The sequence below is a fragment of the Panthera uncia genome, chromosome E3, assembly GCF_023721935.1.
Source record: "Panthera uncia isolate 11264 chromosome E3, Puncia_PCG_1.0, whole genome shotgun sequence".
In the NCBI taxonomy this organism is placed as follows: domain Eukaryota; kingdom Metazoa; phylum Chordata; class Mammalia; order Carnivora; family Felidae; genus Panthera; species Panthera uncia.
In genome coordinates, this window is record NC_064815.1 from 31,508,802 (window position 1) to 31,525,736 (window position 16,935).

Sequence of the window (16,935 nt, forward strand, 5' to 3'; positions counted from 1 at the left end):
AGGGCCCCATCTAGAGAGGGGCGATCCCTCAGGGCTTTAAAACTCCACAAAGCTATTCTTCAAGCCAGCCTCGATTTTTGTTTATGCTGTGGAACCACCTCTAATGCATACAACATGTCTACAAGGATTGCCAAAGAAGTATATTTGTAAAGCACTTTAAGCAGTACAAGCCAAGTAAACACAATAAGTATTTAAACACAATTTCACTCATTTTCTCCAAGTTTTTCTCACTGATTCTCCTCATTTGGGGGAGGATTTGGGGTGGAGTCAGCTTTCTGAGCAGTGGTGTGGAAGGCATGGAGTATGCAATTTGAGTTTGAGGTTTGGCTTCACTTACTTTACCAAATCATTTCACTGATTTGCAGGTGTGTTTTTTTCATCTTAGATCAACATCAACTTGACCTACCTCACAAGGTTGATGGGATGCTCAGGTAAACTGGTATACATGAAAATATTTTCTAAACCATTAGAAGCCATGCAAGTATCAGGGGCAATGACATTGAAGATGCTGCTGATGATGGAAGAAGAGGAGTAGCAAGAGGAAAAAAGGAAAATAGAGATGGGGGGGGTACGGAAAGGGGCTTTCTTTCATTTTCTTCCATCGTCAATACTCACAAGCGTGTCTTCCATAAGTACTGTGGGCCACCGCAACGTGGGAGCGGTCACCCCGCGCTCTAAGGCTGCAGTACCATTAGCTAGCTGTGTAACTGAAGCAAGTCGCTGGCCTCAGTTTCTTCCATTTCAAATAGAGATTGACTAATTTAGGCTAAAGTTCTGAATTTTGAAAGTCTGATGCTCCACAAACTTTAGTGAGATAGCGCTTCATTTTCTTTAAAATTGAAACGCTAGTACCCTATTTATTTATTGCAAGGTTCTGTGATGGAGAAGTAAACATTTTTAACTAAGTACAGAACTAGTCGTTATCAGTTACAATTTTTCTGTGAAGCATCACAATAATCAAATATATTTGTTTTTTTTAACACATACTTACATATTATCTTTGCTTTGTATTGTTTCCTACCTTATTAGCCTTGTCACTCTAGATAGTCAATCTCCCCAGAAAGAAAAACCGCTAAATTGTTTTTCATTTCCTTAATGGGGTCTAGCAACACACCCAGCATGTGCTAGATGCTCAAATAAACTTTGTGCAAAATGTGTAACGTGTAGAAACTAAACCGGGCTTTCAATCCCTCGCCTGCAACAAGAGATGCAGTTCTGAGGACATCTGGAAAACAAGAGATGCAAAATAATACTTATGATCCTTTTTGCCAACAGAGAGTAATGGCAAGAACTATGGATTCACTAACCGGAGCCACAGACACAGGATGAGGAAGCACCCAAAGACACTGTAACAACACGGCTTCTCTTGCATGAGCAAAACTATGGACAGAGGGGTATGAAGGTTACAAAAGTGACAAAAAAGGACTCAGGACCACAATTCAGGCATCAAGTAATAGTGGCTACAGTTATGAATCATTTGAAGAGGGCGATTTTTTAAGAGGAAACTGAGCCTTTTCCACAAATCAAACGCAGAGAAAGCGCATGCTGCCCTGAAGTTTACCAACCACGGGAGGCCCAGCGTGGCCCTCAAAGGAGCACCACCGGACACACACTGGGAACACCAAGCCAAATGGACTATAAACAGACTATCAAAAGCAAAACCATACAAAGCTTATTTTGTTCTTGGCAACGACAAGCAGCGTTTCTTCTTGCTCTACAACGTTATCAGTCCACTTGAACACAACCGGAGTTTGCCTATGTGAACTGACATTTCTTATTCTTGACTTCAAGTATTTCAGCCAACTTGAAAACACAAGGTAAATACGCAAAATTGGATTTCATCTGAATTAGCTGAAGAATATAAACTGACTGCTCATATTGCTAACTTTATTAATGACTCCTTAATTAACAAGGTTTTCAGTACCTGTAGTGTGAGGATTAACACGTATTAAAAATAATGTTGTGAAATAACCCAATTTACAATATCAGGAGATGATAATGATTTTGCAGAAAGAAACAAGGTCTAATAAAAATAATCTCGATTCCTAATACCACTTACTGACAATCACAGCTTTACATCATGCTAAAATTATGTATTTATCTCCTCATTAGCAACTAATCTCACTCATTCTTCTTGCCAAACCAATTATGAGAAAATTTTCAGACTCAAAGGAATTAATAGGACACTTGGACCTCTCTGAGTCTTCTTGTGACTCAAGTAATTAGCAAGCACTTGTATCTGAAATCCAAATCATTTTCCTAAACTAATTAATGAAATGAAGGACATCAAAATGTTATCAACTAATAGCAACTCAAGTCATATACCCATAGTCCTCAAGCAGCTATAATAATTGCCAGATGTTGACAGGGTCTTCTTGGTCAACTCAGAGATTGTTCAGTGGCGAAAATAAGGAGGAGGAGAGAGAGGTAGCTGCTTGTCAAATACAGCAAATTATTTATGTGATAAAGGAGTATTTTATAGGCAATGACTTGTATATTAAACAGCTTCTGGATTCTCCAACTCTTTAAGCACATAATACAAGGCGAATAAATGATTATAGTGGAAATTTGCATTTATATGATATTCTCTTCCAAGCAGCTCAAAATGGGAAAACATAAGGCTAAGCCATTTTCTGGAAATTTCATAAAAAGGCTGGAATTTCTGAAAAAAAAATTTGGATAGCTTGATTCTCCTGTCAGTTCCTTATTTTCTCTGTCCTTTCAACCATTCATTTCAGAAATCAAACTGTAACCCCTTGTTAAAGTTTCTTATTGTTTCCTCTCCTTCCATACCCCAAAATTCAATGAAGAGATTCCATTGTAACCAGATACAGTTTTTTCTTTCTCCTCAAGGTTTTCTCACTGACTGACTGAGAGGCTCGAAGCACTTCTTACAGACGTGTTTTATGTTATAAATTATTTTCATTGGCTGTTCTTAGCTCTCTTTTAAAGATTAAAATTAATAGTAAATCAGAAATTCAATTTAGTTGGAGTATAGATTTTATATTTCTTCATTAAAAGTGAGGCCCTTCAAGAGATCTTTAAATAGTTGTATATAGTATTTTAAGGACAGTACATCGACTCTCTCTGAGACCCACAGCATATCAGGTCCTACACTTGTTAGGTCTGATCTGGGTAAATAGTACAAATCCAGAGTGGCACAAAATTGGTACATTACACATGTACGTACGTGTATACACACACACACACACACACACACACACGAGAGAGAGAGAGAGAGAGAGAGAGGCCGGCATATGTATACTTGAAATCTTTCAACTCTAGATACAGAGAAGGCCATTTAAAAATTCTTTCCATGACACTAGGCCCCAACAACGCCAAGAACTAACAGAACCTCATTCTTCTCTTCTCCAGAGACACTAGTCGTATTAAAAACAGTAAAGTTCATGGACACAAGCTGCTTCTGGTCATCAATATTACTGCATAAAATTTGTACCTGTGCCGAAATAACAAACATTCCCTCATACCAAGTAAGGCAAATCTCTGATATCTTTAACTTATGATTTAACCACTGATAAACTGAGTTATTTTCCTATGTCTTAATTCAGAGAAGAAGCTTCACCTGATCTGAAATCTTAGGAAGCGTTTTCAATTTCTTTGGGAAAATGCCTGACAGACTTCTTTTTAATCTCCCTTTAGATAAAGCTCTCTGAAGATCAAAGGGGCCTCACTCAGGAAGATGTGTTTTGCTGTCAAGGGCTAAGAGGGAAAAACAGACTTCAAGCAAACTGCTCAGAGAATCCTTAAATAATTAGGCATCAAATGGAGAATACAAAGTCTTCAGAAAGGTCAACGGATAAGGAAAAGTGTGGCATTCACACACACACAAATTTTCTTTGGAAAACCAAACTAGGAATAAGTCCTGACTGGAAAAACTAAATCACATTTAAGTAAGTAGATAAGTTCTCCATAAATACTCAAAAATACTGAAATATACATAACCTAATGCTACTTATTACATGCCTTCAGTTCTATTCTACTGAACAATATGTGATTAAATCACTTGATTCAAAATTCCAAATTTGAAACCAGCATGTATATTACCAGATGATCAGAAAAAACAATCTTTACACCTAACAACATATTGTTAATAAGTATTTTATAATTTCATGTAGCCAGAGAAAAGCCCAAATTGTGTAAAGTTAGCCAGCCCCTACAATGATATTAACCAATTTCTATTTATACCCCTGTAGAAAACGCAGTATTGGGCACAAGATAGCTGCTTTTCACTAGTAGTAACAAACAAAAAACAAACAAAAAACAAAAAATACCAACACTTCTCTTGGACACCAAGAGTAGTACCTCACATGAGGTAGGAATAGAGAAATGTTGAACATATAATCTGAAATTCTCCTCAACTTCAACTAATGACTCCTCTATGCTCTACTTTTTTCCTCCAGAAATACTGAGTTATCTATTCATTTCTTAGAGGTTTTACATTATAAATGTCTGAAGTTAAGAACTGCTTAAATCCTCATTAAGGAAATATGATAACAGTAATGATTAGGTCACCTATGTATAACAATTAGAAACTCAGAAAGCTTAAAAATTATACAAAAGATCTCTGATAAATTTGTGATGCATTCTCATATTTCTCCAAGCACTGTTCCAGTGCATAAGCTAATAAATAAAGGCTAATACTGTGGGAAAGAAATTAACTTTCACTTGGAAAATAAGTTTTAATTAAATAATATCCAATTTAAAATATTTAACATAAAATTAACTTTATCTTTAAAACTATCTCAAAATAAGCTCAAAAATGTAGAAAGAAATCACTAATGAAGAAATTGGTTTTAAGACAAATTCTTAATAAGTTGCAACAAACGTGCTTAAGGAATCTTGAGAGTTGCAAAGATGGACTGATTTCTGTTGTATTTTATTAACAGATAACAAATTTAAAAGAATTTACTATGATAATCAGCTAAAAGCAAACAAATTCACTCAGACGAAAGAATATCTACCCAGTTTTCCAAAACCCAATTAGATAGTTATTTTACCAGGTGTAGTTTTTACATGTATCCAAAGTACAGTGGACAATTCTTAAACACCCATCAGTAGGGGTCTTAATTATAGAAGTAAAATAGTTTCCTTGATGTGAAAAACCTAAGAGGTTTTTAGCTCCAATTCAAATGTTGGTCAATATACAAGTTTTACTGTCTTTAATTATTGGCAAATTTTTAAAGCATTTTTTTAGTACAAAAATAAGTGATCAGATAAAAAGTATTTTTATTGATCATAAAAATAACACAGAGCAAAGTTTCCCTAAGAAACACAGAGCAAAGTATAAAGAAGTAAATAGTATCCCAATTCTACCAACCAGGTATAACCACATTTATCAACATTTTCGTGTCTTTCCTTAAAGTCTTATTTACTAACTACGTATATTTTTTCAATATATATATGGTATGTATGTGTGTGTGTGTATATATATATATATATATATATACACACACATATGGTGTATATACATGTGTGTAAATGTATGTGTATATATGTGTGTGTGCATGCACAGGTGTGTGTGTGTGTGTACGGAGAGAGAGAGAGAGAGAGACTTTTACAGCATATTATTCGAAAGCAGTAGAAAAAAGACACTAATAAAAAAAGAATTGGATGTTTACCATGGATGCTGTATACATATTTCCAATTTTAAAAACTCAATGCCTCCAGTCATTTGGTATCAATTTAACACAGTAAAACTTTAGTCAAAATCCTTAGCTTTGAAAATTCACTTTATGTTGTTCAATTCAACTCTGCTTTGAAGAAGGCAGGTGGGGGTAGACTTTGTGCAATCCTATTGACAGATTATCATAATCTTTTGGAAAGCTCTGCCATTATTAGCAAATGCTACAACAGGAAGGAGCCAGTTATTATTTTAAGTGATAAGCAAGAATGACAAGCCATTTCATATGAACTATGGATACAGAACATGGCTCAAAAAAGATATACTCATTCTGAGATGAGTAGATGGAGAGGAGAAAATCTGCCCAAAAAAGTTCAAGGCTGAGCTCACAGCCCAAGCTAAAAAACCCAAATGGGAAGACACAATCCAACCAGATTCTTGAGGTTAGCACATAAACTAGGTAAGAACCCTGCCTGTGACAGAAAAGTGTTCCCCAAGTAAGCACCCAGCATTTCTCCAGTATCAGAGAGAAAGAATAATTAGATGTGCTTCCTATGAATGTTGGGGAAGCAGCATCAGGGCCTCATTGTAAGGCCAATTTCTGCAACCATACCCTGCAGAACACAGCTCCCAGAATTAGCATATAAAAGCTAAGAATCTGCCTGAAGACACTAAGACTCTTCCTATCCCATGAACCAAGCAACATTAGCAAGTTTCCCATGAGTTTCAATGTGCCAAATCACGGCTGCCAATGTGTCCAACAGTTCCATCCTAAGAGTGGAAGCCAAGGCAGACGCATTAACAAAACCTGATCTTCTTGGAGCTGTCCATTCGAGGAATAAAAAATCACCACCTCCTGAAGTAGCATTCAAAGGGATCATGGTCTGTGCTTTATTATCAGTCCGGAAAAACAGAGTGATGGAAAACTCTGGCAGGACCTTTTATTCAGAAAGGATTTGGTCATGTGAACATGTCTCAGGTGTGCTTAACAAAAACTCCCCCTCTGTGACCCTATAGTTGGTTAGGATTTTAGACCAATAACTCAGTGTTGATTCCCTGAAATGCTCTACCCATAAGCTGTAAAATCCTTTAGTAATTTTGCTCTTTAGCAACATAATGCTCTAGGCTGGCTCACCCGAACTCCTTCCAGACCTTCCAAGTCTTCCTAAATGGTCAGAAAAGCAGAGAAGAGAACATAGATCCACCGTCCTTTACAGGACCTTCCCATCCTCCATAAGTAATTCATCAGGAAGAGTGTGCTACAGTCGTGGGCTTCAGCCCGGCAACAGTCCGACATTATACAAAACTCAGCACTTACAGGGATGTAAGGCCATTCAAAGAAGTAAGGAAAGCCTTTGTAGGTATTAAATAACAAGAAAATCTGATGGTCAAGGACATGAGAGGATCTCTACTAAAAATACTTCTTCTCAACTTTAGTCTTCACTTGCTGAAATTTCTAATTATGCTGAGGTTATTCACCTTGTTTTATATACCCATTTCTCCTCATTTTCATTTTTGATGTAAATAGTTTTATTCATAGTTGAATTTGCCTGTGTTATACAAATATTGGTAAGAAACACGACAACCTCTAGAGAATGCCACTGACTGTCCTAAGCGATGAACTAGACATGAGAGCCTGCACTTCACCCCCGAAGCAGGCCCTTCTCGTAAATCAAAAAGGACACTCTGCGGGATTCATCCTCAGAGTTCCAGTCACCACTCAGAGGGGAGACGTCACTCCAATTTGCCCTGGGAAGCACTCCATCAGCAGCCTCACTGGTAGAATTAGCTCCACCATGCCCCAATTGCGGACTCTTGGTTCCTGTAAGAGAATATGCACCCCCTTTCATGGGTCCTTCTCTAGTGTACCAGTGGTTAGCAAAAATGTTAGCCTCAGCAACATCGAGTATATGACTTTTTTAATACTCAGTGTAAACTATAGTTTGATAGCAAATACTAAAGGGAAAAAAAATCAATTAAGTGTATATGTTTCTCCAGATAAGGACTAATGGAATATCAAGTCACGATATATTCTGTAAAAATCCACTACAACAACACTGAACTAAAAGTCACAAAACTGAAATGTACTTTAGCCAAGTACTTTATATGTGTGCATAAATATATACATACATGCACAGACCGTGTTAAAAACACCCTATGAATCAGGTATTAAGCAAATAAATATGTATTATCCTCATATTATAAATTTGGCTTTAAAAGCATAGCTTCTCTTAAAAAAAAAAAAAAAAACGAGACGGAGAGAGAGATTGAGACAAAGTGAGAGAGAGAGAGAGACAGAGACAGAGAGAGAGAGAGAGAGAATGAAAAGGGACTCCAAATTTTAACTTTATTGTTCTGCTAACAATACAAAACAAAAGTTCAGTCCCCAAAAAGCACTTCCTATACTCGCAATGTGTGCATGTTTCAGAGAAAGATTTGTCAGCATAAGAGTATTCATAAATAAGTATATGAAGTATTTTATTTTTTAATTTTTTTAATGTTTATCAAGACAGTGTGAGTGGGGGATGGACAGAGAGAGAAGGAGACACAGAACCCGAAGCAGGCCCCAGGCTCTGAGCTGTCAGCACAGAAATCGATGCGGGGCTCAAACTCACAAGCTATGAGATCATGACCTGAGCCAAAGTCAGACACTTAACCAACTGAGCCACTCAGGCACCCCTGTATATAAAATATTTTAAATGACTGGTTAAGTCATAGTAAAAACATCCTAAAGGAAGTTCATTGTTTTTAGATTCAAACTGTCAGCAAAGGAAAAATTAAAAGTAACAACATTTTATATCTGCTTGGCCCTCTGGGTTCTAAAGCCCCAAAGATGGGGGAAATGGCTCTGAGCTTAGAGGTGTCCAGAGTGGGATTAAAGGACAAAGATTCGGTTCACGTGCCTGGAACGTGTCAAAAAAGCCAGTTTAGGTGCCAAAGTCACCATTAAATTAGTTCTTCCTTGTACAGCCTGTTATGGAAAGATGTGTTAAAATCAGACACCAATGTGGACAAATGTATGGAAAGACCAGCATTAAAGGACAGATAAGAGGAGACGGGGGCTCACGAGCTTCCAAGCCCACCATTTTTTCCTTCAGGCTCAAGTAGTTTAAACATGCACAGAAAACGCACTTACTTGAGAAAACCAGAATTTACTAACACTCCTGTAGTAATACCATGATCGTCTGATGATTAATTGGCACTTATGAGCTAGAACTAAACTATGCAATTTTCATTTATATTCTTATATTCTATAAAATTATTACCCCCATATTACAGATGAGGAAGAAAGGCTTTTAGAGACCCTGACTCTGTAGAAGCTTGCTCAAAGTCAAATAACGATTAAGTGGAGGAGCCAGCACTCGAACTCCAATCTAACTGATGTCACTGATTCATTCATTCCTCATTCATTCACTCATTCAAGAATGTCAGTTCCAACCATATAATAGTATTTTGCAACACCAAGACTACAATGGTGGGGGGAGAGGGGGAAGGACATGGTCCTTCTTGTCATGGGGAAAGAGACATTAATCAAATCCTCACATAATTAAACATAAAGTTACACATGTGTAAAGGGCTATGAAGGACAAGGGAAGACTACAAGTCCTCACCCAATCTCCATGGGAATCAGGGACAACTTCCCTGAGGAAACACCACCTGTGCTAACATCGGAAGGATCAAAATTCGATGAGGGAGGAAAAAGAAACAAGCATAAAGTCCCAAAGCAGGAGGGAGCAAGGCACTCACTCACATGTCAGAGAAAGGAAGAGAGAGAGTAGGGAGGTAAAATCCAGACCACACAGCCCATTTAAGGATTTTGGTCTTTATTCAAACATCAATGGGAAGGCAGTGAAAAATAAGTAGCTGGGGTAGCATATTATATTTGTGTTTCAGAAATCCTCTTGGCAATGAGTGGCAAACGGAGAGGAAGGGGACCAGAATGAATGAAACAAGATCCCATACAAAACCACTAGAGTTGTCCAAGAAAGAGACAGTGTTAGCTTGGGTTAGGGTGACAGCAGCAGAAACACAGAGAGGTCAGGTGAGAAAGACATCGGGAAGGAAAACAGTGAAATGTGGGATTAATGCGGATGAGGCATCGCAGATGACTCCGAACTTATGGAGTGTTTGGGTAGAAGAGTATGAGGTGCCCTGGAAATATCCAAGTGAAACTATCCAGGTGACGGATGGATAGACAGCATGAGAGCTCAGAAAAATTTTGGAGTCATTAGTATGTAACACATGCAGAGGGCAATGCAAACCATGTCGGTAAATGCAAATCTCAGGAAGAGTACTGAGCAGGAGCAACAGAGAAGTGGGACTGGCTTTGGGGAGTTCCAACACTCAACACCTGGTAGTGAAAGGGCGGACCTACGCCAACCAACTCCATCTTGTTCTGTGTCCTCCACCTTGACCACGCCTCCTCCCCTTGAGTAACCTCCCGCTCAATCAAAACACCCTGCGACCTGCGTAGCAGGACTCTGACCCTTTCCCCAGCCAATCCGCTGAGGCCACAGCCATTACCTCACCAACTGCCCCTAGACCCCAAAAAAACCTTTGTGCTTTTGAAACTCGCCCTCTCTCCCCTGTATCTCACCGCTGCGTCGGTGCAGGTAGGGGATTGAGCTCGAGCTAGCTCGAATAAAGGCTCTTTGCTTTTGCATCGGACTCGGCTCCCTGGTGGTCTTTGGGGATCATGAATTCTGGGCATAACAGTAGATAACGGTACCCACTCCCCAGAGAGAGAAATCAGGAGTCATTCAGGAAGAAAACCAAGAGAGAAGGCTTCTTGTAACTGTTTCAAAAAGACTAAGAGACCATTCCTGAAGCAAGCTACTGAGCAGTCCAGTGACATGTGAACTCAAGAACCTCCTTTAGGTTTGGTTTCCCTAAGGGCACTCATCACCTTATCCAGGGCAATTGTGATACAATGATGGAAACAGAAACCAATTTAGAAAAATCTGAGCTAGGCAGCAAATACAGACAACTCTTTCCACAAAGTGTGTTGTAAATGGAAAGACAAGAGAAAGAAGACAATAGCTAGGTAGATGTAGAAAGGGCATGGTTCTTTTTTAATAGGGAAGAGCCTTGAATATGTTTAAATGCTTACAGAATTGTTTTGGTTAAGAGGAACAGCTTGAATATTTAGGAAAGGAAACAAGATCAACTGATAGTACACATTTCTTAGGAGGATAGAACAGGATGCAATTGCAAATCCAAGTGGAGATAACTGACCTTAAATATTTAACAAAAGGAGGAAATTCTGGAAATGTACATAACTCAGTCATTTTTGGAAGCAGAATATTGAGGGAGTTTTTAATCTCATGACTTCTGTTTCTCTGCCAAGTGTAAGCTGAGTCATCTATTCAAAAGATGAACAGAAGAAGGATGGGGAAAACTTTTGAGGCCAAAAAGAAACATCTCAGAATAGTTCAACAATGACCAAAGTCATACAACTGCTAAGTACCAGAAGGATTCTTGATTTGTTGTTCAGTTAGTTTGTTTATTTAGAGAGAGAGCAAGCAGGGGAGGGGCAGAGAGAGAGAGGGAGAAAAAGAATCCCAAGTAGGATCCACCCTATCAGAGGGAAGCCTGACGTGGGGCTCAAACTCATGAGCCACGAGATCATGACCACAGCTGAAGCCAAGAGTCAGATGCTTAACCGACTGAGCCACCCAGGTGCCCTGCCCCTAAGTGCCCGGAGGATTCTAATCCAGATCTTAAAACTTGAATTCAGCCCTGATGTCACTCGACAGCAGCTGTTGCTCTGTCCTCTGGTTTGGTTTTTCCTCCACATCATTTTTCCCAACTGTGACTCTGGCACAAAGACATCCTGCCTAGTGAAATCACAAGACTTCTCAGGGAGATGTGGATGCTGTCTAAAACTTCATGTGCTTGTTATACCGCTCATGGTGATGGTTTTAAATCACAGCGTCCAACTTTAGGCACATCAAGTAGGCAAGGAATTCATGGGAATGAGACCGCGATGCTCACAGAATTGTTACGAGTGGAAAACAAGGCTTCAAAAATGGGCAAGAATCAAGAAAAGCTAGACAAAAGCCAAGATCCAACAACAGAAAGGCTACTTAGGGCCTCTGACCTCTGAGTCAGAGTTTCAGCATTTCTTAGCTAGATCGCTCTCCAAATTGACTCGTACAACACACCAACCATCATATATGAGAGTTAAAGTGAAAACTTTACAAGCCATCAAAAACATCAAAATGTGTACAATCTAGTTAAATCCTATGTATATGTATAATAGCCTGTGGTATCTCCACCTCAGATACGTATGTTTCTCAAACTGGCTGTGATTTGTTCTCGTTTATGTATTATTTGGAATGTAAAAAGAAACATTTATCAAAAATAAAAAGGGTCTTCAGTCAAGAATCTAGTCTAAGATTTCTTATTTTCAAAATGCCAAATGATAAGGAACAGAGCCACGAGGAAATAAAGATAACCAAAACTGGTTTCTCGAAGTAAGTTGAATAATTTTAAGATTCATTCATCGTCCAATTTATAATAATTGGGTTGTTTTGGCCCTTACGTCAGTTTTTAATTGATTTATTCACAATGACTAACAAAGCTACTTGACACCACACACATAGTTGACCCTTGAACGACAAGGGTTTGCACTCCATGGTTTACTCACACTTGGTTATTTTTAATAAATACAAAACAGTACCGTAAGTGCACTGTCTCTTATGATTTTAATCACACTTTCTTTTCTCTAGTTTATGGTAGTGTAAGAATACGTCGTATACATATTGTATATAACATCATATATAATATATACAATACGTATAACATACAAATAGATGGTAACTGTTTTTGCTATTGATGAGAATTCTGGTCAACAGTAAGTTGTAATAAGTAGTTAAGTTTTGGCAGAATCATAAGTTATATTCAGATTTTTGACTACACAGAGGTTGGCACCCTTAACCCCCCCTGGTGTTCAAGGGCCAAAATATTCCTAATTCTTCTTAAATTGGGACATTAGGCAAGATAATATAACCTATAAAATAAAGATAAACATAAAGGGGGGAAAACTGCAAGATTCAGGTCATTACGTTTGGAAAGTGAGTGAATGAGATTCTGGATACGTTAACTTAGGACATATTAACACACTATAAACTACTATAACATCTGCTCTTCCTTAAAAGCACATTTCCAAATTCCTTCCTTGAGAGCTGAAAAAATAAAATCAGTTCTAAAAACTGAATTGTCATCAAATAACAGATATACAAAAAACAATTTCAGTTTTTCAGTAACATAAATACCTATAGTCTACAGTAAAGATATTTACAGATTCAGATTCTAAAGCAGAGTTCCTAAAAATTAATAATTCACTAACCAACCCTTCTGGGATGAAGTGATTTAATTCACCTATCGCCATCTTCCTCAGACTATTCTTATGAAACATATAACTTAATCATCCCCAAACGTACCGCAGCAAGCAGGTGACAGTATGTGGCCCAGGTCACTATAGCTGTCCCATTTCTACAGTTTGGCTGATGAAAATTTAAAACGCATTTTCCCATTAAAAAGATAAATTCCATTATGCCTAAAACACTTCAGAGAGCAACGGTTTATGGAAGTAGGGATGCCATTTACCATCTTAAAATATCACCAGATCTTGCTTAACAGATAAAAAAAAACAAAACAAAAAACAAAACAAACAAACAAAAAACAGACTTCAAAATAAACACATCCCAAAATCACGTAATTTTAAAATGTTGGACAAAAACAAAAATACTAAAAATTAAAATCATTTTCTTCCCTATCCAGAAACAGGCAAGTTTCAGAAAATGAACATATTATACATTTGGAAATGTCAATAAATATGACAGACACCTTCTCTTACCTCCACAGTACTTCTCTCTCCTCTTTTTCTGCTAATAGAACCCCAGCCAGTTCAGGTAGCAGCAGAGAGGGAGAGAAGGCCCTCACCTTAGGCCCTGGAGAGGAGTTCCAACTGGTTTAGATGAACTGGTCACTGTGGTGACCTTACCGTCATTGATTTGTGATGGGTCTGGAGGGTCTGTGAGACTGAGTTCTGGCCAACAACAGTTCTCAGTTCTGGAGGCAGCAATGTGTGGGGAGGAGACTTGGCAAAGTGTCTGCTTTCTTGGTTTTAAAAGAGAGAAAGAACAAATCCATTTTGCAGACATCTCCTTTCATCTCTCGGCCCTTTTCCCCACTTCTTGCCTGGAACAGAGAAGTGATGTCTCAGCTAAGAGGTGGCAAGCATAAGGACAGAAACCAGCGCGTTCAGGAAGGAGAAGCAGAAAGACCAGGAGAGCCGGAGTTCCTGATGGCACTGAGGAGTGGCAACATCCAGCCCTGTCCTGAGTATCTGTCAACTTCAGATAAATTTTAAAACAAAACAAAACACAGGGAGGATTCATGAGTTTCAAATCGCTTGGAACCAAACACATTTCAAAGTGATCAAGTATATAAAACTTCAAACCTAAAAGTATATCCTCTGCAAAAAATGGGTATGAGAATTTACTACAAATACAACACAAATTCCTACTAAATGGACAAAGTACTTCAGGGCACAGACAGACAAAATATGAAGCCATCTGTTCTCTAAACATGCAAAACTTAAAATAGAAAGAATAACATGCTAAGGTCATGCATTAAAAATACAGAACAGTAGGGGCACCTGCGTGGCTTAGTCGGTTAAGCGTCAGCCTTCGGCTCAGGTCATGATCTCGCGGTCCATGGGTTTGAGCCCTGCGTCAGGCTCTGTGCTGACAGCTCAGAGCCTGGAGCCTGTTTCAGATTCTGTGTCTCCCTCTTTCTCTGACCCTCCCCTGTTCATGTTCTCTCTCTCTGTCTCAAAAATAAATAAACGTTAAAAAAATATTTTTTTTAAATACAGAACTTTAATGATGTCAGTTGTCCTCACACTGACCTAACAGATTTAATGCAATCCCATTCAGAATCTTAGCGGAGTATTTTTAAGTGTTTGTGTGTGTCTGTGATTTGACCATTGATTCTAAAAACTTATAAGGAAATATAAAAAGGTCAATAATAATCAAGACAATGTTGAAGAACAAATTTAGAGACTTTCATTACCTAATATAAAATCTGTTTATAAAACTGGATTAATTATGGGAATGCAAGCTGGTGCAGCCACTCTGGAAAACAGTATGGAGGTTCCTCAAAAAACTAAAAATAGAACTACCCTATGACCCAGCAATTGCACTACTAGGCATTTATCCACGGGATACAGGTGTGCTGTTTCAAAGGGACACATGCACCCCCATGTTTATAGCGGCACTATCAACAATAGCCAAAGTATGGAAAGACCCCAAATGTCCATCGATGGATGAACAGATATAGATGATGTGGCATATATATACAATGGAGTATTACTCGGCAATCAAAAAGAATGAAATCTTGCCATTTGCGACTACATGGATGGAACTGGAAGGTATTATGCTAAGTGAAATTAGTCAGAAAGACAAAAATCATTTGACTTCACTCACATGAGGACTTTAAGAGGCAAAACAGATGAACATAAGGGAAGGAAAACAAAATTAATATAAAACCAGGGAGGGGGACAAAACAGAGGAGACTCATAAATATGGAGAACAAACTGAGGGTTACTGGAGGGGTTGTGGGAGGGGGGGATGGCCTAAATGGGTAAGGGGCATCAAGGAATCTACTCCTGAAATCAGTATTGCGCTATATGCTAACTGATTTGGATATAAATTTTAAAAAATTAAAAAATTTTTAAAAAATTTAGAAAAACTGGAGTAATTAAAATAGTGTGGTAATGGCACAAGAATCTTAAAAAAGAATAATACAGACTAACATAGTCACTTAATTTATAACAAATGTGGTACTACAGTGCCTGAGAAAGGATGATCATATTAATAATGATGTTGTGTCAGATACACGTATGGAAAAAGTAAATCTGGACCTCTACCTCATCATCATATATATAATAACCAATTCCAATTAACAGTATACGTGTTAGATTATTCTGTTTCTCACCAGAACCCTGCCCATAAAGATGCGTTACAAAAAATATATAGAAGTGAAAAAAGGTGGAAATAATAATAATAATCTTAGAAATAATAATATACTAGCAGACAAAACAATAGAAAACTGCAAAGAACCAGTGACGGAATCTCCCCATGTACAAAACAAAAGTCAAAACAGCTGCACAAGAGAAGAGGAAAGACAATTAGAGTATAAATCCAGGATATTTAACTGCCAAACAGAAGAAGTTCACTTCATTCATTCAACAAATATTTATTGTACAGAGTACTTACTCTGTAAAGACACTGTTCTAGGCACTCAGGATACAATAAACAAAAGAGACACAAATTCCTCAAGTTGTAGAGCTTATATTCTAGCAGAGTTCCACAAGCAAGAGGAGAAACACAAGAGGAAAGACTTTACCAATAATACTAATAATATTAGACATATTCCCAGGAAAGAATAACAGTTTCCAGATTAAAGAACACCAGTTAGATCCAGCCCAGACCCACAATGCCACATAAAGGCCTATCAATGCAAAATTTCACAACATCAAAGATAAAGACAATTATCTAAAAGTATTCATATTTTTGTATACTAAATGTAAGAAATCAGAATGTCATTTTATTTCCCAAGACAATCACTGGAGGCTGTAAGACGATGGGGGAATACTGTGAAAAATTCTAAAGGAAAATGATTTCTGACCAAGAATTTCACAGCTACATGAGTAAAATAAAGACATTTTCAAAGATCTACAGTATCTAAAAACTTACTTTTCATATGTGCATTCTCAGAAAATATCCAGAGGGTGTGCACCAATGAACAAGGATTAAAAAAAGAAATAGACATGTGGAATGGAGAGAATCAGAGAGACAACAAAGGAGACCAGCGAAGGAAGCAGGTACAATATTGGTGACATAAAACTCCAAGATGGGAGCTGAGCAGAAGTCCCAGGGAACAACCAGCTCAGACTGAACCCGGCTCTCAGAGGAACATCTCCAAGGGAAAGAATAAAGAGAAATGATTAAAAACAAAAACAAAAACTGAATAGTAAGCCAACTGGTATGTTTGGCCATTTTAAGTTGAACTTCATGGAGTTTAGCGGTAAGCTAATAATAAATAGATAGAAAACTAAACAAAACAGAAACCTGTGAAGGAAAGAAATATCATCATGGGGTACAGTGTGGGCCAGCTAGGAATAATAAAGAACAATACTGAACAGTCATAAAACATAAGCACCAAGTTCCGTTTTAAGTAAAAGCTGTGAATTGGGAGGATGACGGGAGGGCAGAGGACATGTG

The 16,935-nt window shown here is 37.9% G+C and overlaps 1 long non-coding RNA gene across 2 annotated transcripts; it reads left to right on the forward strand.

The window, feature by feature from the left end:
* The first annotated feature begins 569 nt into the window (after positions 1 to 569).
* On the forward strand, positions 570 to 3,976 carry LOC125928596 (uncharacterized). 2 transcript variants are annotated; one of them, XR_007459717.1, is made up of 3 exons: positions 570 to 1,817; positions 3,376 to 3,491; positions 3,661 to 3,976. It is a non-coding gene; the product is annotated as an uncharacterized LOC125928596 (long non-coding RNA). The 2 variants fall into 2 exon arrangements; XR_007459716.1 differs by having other exon boundaries at positions 3,376 to 3,976.
* Positions 3,977 to 16,935: the final 12,959 nt, after the last annotated feature.